At 40.3% G+C, this 6148-nt stretch overlaps 1 non-coding gene across 1 annotated transcript; it reads left to right on the top strand.

The window, feature by feature from the left end:
* The first annotated feature begins 5780 nt into the window (after positions 1–5780).
* Positions 5781–5899, top strand: LOC145400883 (5S ribosomal RNA). The gene has a single exon (XR_013897508.1). It is a non-coding gene; the product is annotated as a 5S ribosomal RNA (ribosomal RNA).
* The last annotated feature ends 249 nt before the right edge of the window (positions 5900–6148 follow it).

The raw sequence follows: 6148 nt of genomic DNA, 5'->3' as shown, positions 1-6148 counted from the left end.
TTTAACAACATTCACAGCTCCACAAATGTTTCGTTGTTATTCTTCAGTGTAATCACTCCTCCGCCCCGGCCACACCAACCACTCTCACATACTTCCGCGCCAGTCCACCACTTCTAGTTCTTAATGCATTCGACCAATCCTTGATACCACTAGATAATATTTTCAGCAAAGTAGGAACATTAGTATAGCCGGGGTTAAATAAAGGTTCCTCTATGAAAAGATCTCTCCAAATCTGCTGAAAACTATATGTAACCATCAAGAATGAAATGAAAAAGAGGACACAGTGCGGATGGTTGTAATGTTTTCCCACCTGAAGGTCTTTCTGTCCCTCCACACTAACGCCTACGTCTAATGGAAGAATAAAGGACTTCCCCTAAACACTTCTTCATGAATAATTGAGTCTATGGAATAATCATCCAGAAATAAAGGGAGGAACGGCAAAGGGAAAACTAGGTAGACCAACTTAAAGATACACACACACACACACACACACACACACACACACACACACACACACACACACACACACACACACAGAAATATATATTTAAAGAGAGAGAGAGAGGGGGGGGGAAGGAGAAAAATTCCATTGCTTCTTTCATCACGATTCCTTCCAGTGTTTCCACTTATGTATTATTCAACAACCTCCTGAAGCTCCCCCAAATAAGTAAATATGTTAATGACATAAAGGAACTACTGACGGAAAAGTATGTCAAAAGCCTTATTTCATTATCATTGTCATCATCACGATTTTTTCACACAGGGATGGGTGATGTAGGATCCGACATCAGGAAAACACAAATGACCGAATTAGGAGAAATATGAGAAATATTGCCACATTCATCCGAACATTATTCAAATTATCAGTATCCTGGCTTCATCTCACAAGCAAAACCATCGACACATTTTTTCTTATGTCAAGCATAATCAGAAGCTACTTTGATCGAGTTCATTTCTGTGTAAGTAATTTTGTTACCATAATATCTCACTAATGCTGGAACCGAGTTGGGTCAAAACTGACATGTACAGTATACTACATGTGGATCTGGGAAAATGTTGCTCGAGTCTGGTGCCGATCAATAAAAGTTAGCTTTATGGATCAAGATAAAAATTCAGGACAAGTAGTTACCCCATGAGTACCTGCTACGATATAGAACAAGTTTGACACATGTCTTGTGTGGGTATGGGAAAAAATTATTCATTTATACTGCTATCGGTCAAAGGTTAAGGTCAAGGGTCAGGGTCAGTCTTAGGTCACGGATTCTCTGAGCTTTCTGAGCACTTTTGATCAAGCTTTTATGTTTTCCTTTTAGATACATTTCACATGCACCTATAAGTCCTTATTATAGGCAATATATATACACAATCTTCAGCCAATAAGTTCCCTCATGCCTTCTTCATCCAAAGTTCCTTCCCTTTCCCCATCTCTATTCCCCTCAGCCAATACCAGAAAAACTCCTCTCAGACATTTGGGCCATTCCTTCCCTCAGGAGCCGCATTCCATTTACCGCCTGGGGCTCCGCACGGAATAGTTCAGTAACTCCATCTACGCCTGAAGGTAGTGTTCCCGTTGATTTAACACACTTCGTTGCTTTTCTTCCTGAGCTATTTCCTTTGTTTAAGAATGACCCGTGTTCTAATATAACACAGCTTTTACGATAACTACTGTTTCATCCGTAGCGTTAAAACACTGTTGGCTAGTACTTATGTACAGTGGATATTTTTAGAAAGAAAAAAAAAAAAACGAGAGGAAAGAAGAGAAAAGGATAATAAAAAAACACTACTAAAAATTAAAATTTACTATGTTAACACTAATATTCTTTTATACGTTGTTTACATCTTTCTAATATTGACATGGTATGAATCAGTTGTTGTCGTTGCAGGGGTGCAGCCAGGATTTTATTATGGGGGGAAGGGCGGAGTGTTTGTTGTCGTTATTCTTAAGGTACAGATGCTTCGAAGGAATTATAATAGTATTTAGATTTTTAAAAATGTATCTGTTGTTACACAGTGAATGAAACAACCCAGGAAATAACAACTACCTGAATGAGTAAATAAAAAAACGACAGATTGACTGCCTTCCCTGTCAATTTCTTTCAGAAAAGGGGGCTCCCTGGCCCCACGTCACTCCCAACCCCCCACCTTGCCCACTTGTTATTGTTTATATCCCGGAAAGTCTGACCAAGAAGACCCGTCGGTTTAGGTAAGCAACTGCTTCTGTGGGGCCATCTTACAGGTAAAGTACAGTACATACACGCTGAAGGGATCAGGCGCCCCCTTATGGTAGACAGCTCCTCAAGTTCAGACCAAGGTCCTTCCAACGACGAGGTGCAAGGATAAATGGGCAGGTGTTACTCCCGGGTGGACGCCGCAGCTGTCCCTCCCAGGGTGCACAGCACAACCATGTGTAGTCTCCTCTTCAGCGTCAGGTTTGCATCAGTAATACACAAGAGCATAATAACCTTTCCAGGCTCCTGGGCTCATTCAAATGATAATCATTGGCGTTCGCTGGGATGGAAAAATAAAACTGTCCTAACCATGAGAGTGTCGCTGGTACCAGTCTTAGCACTCACGCTAATATAACTCACTCTCAGTCCATTTAAATAATCAGACGATGACTGCAGCAGAATACTAGAGCTGCCCCGACAATGAGAAAATTCATGAGAAAGTGAGAAAGATAATCTTCTCAGCCTCATAGGATTCACTCTGCATTTATAAAACAAAATCGTTTGTGTTAGCTGCAATAGAGTAGTGGAGTTGTCTCGATCATGAAAGGGTTATTTGTGTCAAAATTATCCCTCCCAGGCGTTTTTGATTCGCTCTTTGGTGAATAAAGTTGCTTGGCATTATGTGGACTGAAATACTTAGGTTGGCACGACCCTGGAACTGCCAATACCTGTATGTTTTGCATCGGTATAATAAACAGGATATTCTGGTGTAATAGGACGAATAAATCACTGAAGAAAATGTGTAGCGAAATATTTCAGGTAAGCGAGATCAGGGCGTTATGAGCCGCAATAATAAAACTGAGAGCACGGGAGTATAAACCAAGATATTTAGCGATCAAACTGAAGTAGGTCATTAAGATACAATATACCGTGTAATCTTCCTTGCCACACCTTGTAATGTGGGATGCACCCTGATCATGGCAAACAATGAAACAGGTTCCATAAAAATTAACGACCTCCAGCAATCTCAGTCTTGCCAAATCCTCCGTACACACACAGAGCTTATACAGTACCTTCACCAGCAGAGCACCATCCTTCCTTCACCCTGACCGATGACCTTTTTCTCCCTACTTAATCATCTCTTTCCTCTCTAAGGCGTCTTTCCTTCTCTCCTCCATCGATTGTTCGCCTACTCTCTCTCTCTCTCTCTCTCTCTCTCTCTCTCTCTCATATTGACCAGGATGTGATTCTGGGCTTCTTAACACACCTATTTACCTCTCAGTCACACTGGATTGGGTCACAGAGAGAGAGAGAGAGAGAGAGAGAGAGAGAGAGAGAGAGAGAGAGAGAGAATAACAGATTTCTCTGGACGCCTAGCTCGGCGTCCTGCACACGCACACATTGGCTGTGTTCAATAACTTCAGTATTATACTGATTTCCTCTTGTGCCCTGGCTAACACAAACGACACCATTAAACTGGGGAGGGACCTCCTTAATTAAAAGCGTTCATCCTTCAGTCCGGGTGACAAGCAAAAGTGTTTTACACACTATTACTGCTGTCATACAACTTTTCTCCCCTGCTTAGGAAAGGCCAGTCGTGGTAAAAGTTGTTGCTACATTATAACTAAATCCCTCAGAGTGACCAGTCTCTCTTACAGCGAAGAAAATCGTCTGGTGTAAGCAAGTATATACGTCACATTATTTAGCAGGTTACCTTCTTCAGCCCGAGAACACTTTCTACCTTGTTATCTCCAGACACTTATATTCATTTCAGGCGACACTTTTCAAACTTGAGGTTTATGATAAAACCTTCATGAGCCCCTTTGTTACAGTAACTACCTCCACATCTGAGCAAAATCATCATCCGACAATAGCAAGGTCAAACTGTATAATGTGTTATATTGAGTTTAAATTTCGCTGAGCTAGGGGCATTTGGGAGAAGCTTAAGCCATTGATAACACACTTCATTCTTATTAAAATAATAGTCTTCAACACATAAAGCTGGCTGGAGTGTGTGTGTGTGTGTGTTCGTGTATGCGTGTGTGTGTGTGTGTTCGTGTATGCGTGTGTGTGTGTGTGTGTGTTCGTGTATGCGTGTGTGTGTGTGTGTTCGTGTATGCGTGTGTGTGTGTGTGTGTGTGTGTGTGTGTGTGTGTGTGTGTGTGTGTGTGTGTGTGTGTGCACATTCTTGGAAATTAAGTTTTTATCTTATTTCCACCACAACTCAGTGATGGGTGTAAACCAACTGCTTTTGAGAGCAATAAGTCGAAGGATAAAGTCACAGGATTAGTTCAAACATTAACCTAGCAAAATCAACATAGACAGTCTTTACCTAAATTAGATTAAATTCTGGGAAGGGCTACGCAAGATTGAAACAATTCAGTTTTCAGAACATTCGGTGAAAGATCAAGATTGCAAGGCAAGAACTAGATTCGACCCGTATGTGTGACTTAGAAAAAAAAAATCCAATTTTAACAAAACTTGGTGGAAACATTGAGAGTTTACCAAGGAGTAAGTCCCCCCCCCCTTTTTTTTTTCTTTTTTGAAAACCATACACCAAAAATCAGTGTTGCAGGGTAAGGTCAATGGAAGCACTTTTTCATCGACTTAAGATCAAACTTTCTGGACGGGGTCAGGATAAGGCAAGATTAAGCAGTTTGTTTTGAGAACAATCAAAAGACTAGGGCACAGGACAAGGCCAAACAATTAAAATATGAGTAAGACCAAACTTTGTGGAAAAAAAGAAGCAATCCACCTTTGAGAAGAAAATCAGTCTGTCAGCATCATATAACAAGGTTAAACACCATCCCGTGAGGGTGAAAGTTAAAACTCAAACACGTTAGATCCGATTTTAACCATCCATGGTGGAGTAAATCTACTGTTCGTTCAGAACAATTAGCTAATTTTGAAATTATCTGAAAATCCAGTTTGGACCATTGTCAAAGGTTTAAGATGAAGCACTAATACAACTATAGGGTCATTCCATGCAAGTGTCAACCTTTAGGTGAAATTTCGAAAGTGATTAAAAATGATAAATTTTATGATGGTTTTATTCCTTAAGGTTTCTAGTTTTCAGATTTACAAACAGAATTTATATACCCCTTTTAGTTATGAAGGTATGGCTAAATGCGTACAGGTATGTGTTGTTCTACGGCGCACATGAAAAAACATCGGTTCCCAGGTCAATATATAAAAAAAACAGCAATACAATATATGAACGTTTTCTACATGTTTTGCTCTATTTAATGCAACTTTCAGATTTTTTGTAGATTCTTGGTTATTGTTCCATGGACATTTGAAAATGAAGGGTGAAAGAGGAACGACCGTTACGAAAAAAAAAAAAAACTTGTTTTTTTGGTCTATGAAGAAAGTTTTGATCCTTTTGAGCTATTTTTTTTCCTCTTTTAGTTTTCAGTTACCTTTCATGTGGTGTATTTGTTATTCTGGTATACATCTTGGGTTTGGCACAAATTGTGTCACGGTCATACCTGTGTCATGTGTAACGGTCGTTACCGAACGGCCCGGAATGACCATACATTGTTTAATTATTTTTCTGTTACTACTTTCATTATCATTTATTTTGCTATTTTTAATCTTTTCGTTAACTTGGTTAATAACGGCCATGCCACGTTGAGTACACCGCTTCCCGTCCGATCAGCGAAGTTAAGCAACGTTGGGTCTGGTTAGTACTTGGATGGGTGACCGCCTGGGAACACCAGATGCTGTTGGCATCCCTACGTGTCAAGTGGGGTTGGTGGAGGATTAGTGCCCCTCCCTGTAAAACAATTAACTCTAAGCCCTTGACCACCCCGTTTGGGATACATGGCGTCTGGCAATGGATGGATGGGATGGAACTTGGTTACCGGTATGTCAATGCTTGATTTCTTTTTTTCAGATTTGAATTGATCACAGTACTTATTTAAATTTTAAGAAAGAGGAGAGGACTTCACCCAGTGTCTACATTGCAAGATCTCAAGATG

This window comes from Coenobita brevimanus, chromosome 53 (assembly GCF_032717465.1).
Source record: "Coenobita brevimanus isolate Jiangsu-jjx chromosome 53, ASM3271746v2, whole genome shotgun sequence".
Lineage (NCBI taxonomy): Eukaryota > Metazoa > Arthropoda > Malacostraca > Decapoda > Coenobitidae > Coenobita > Coenobita brevimanus.
This window is presented reverse-complemented; position numbering and strand designations above follow the sequence as displayed.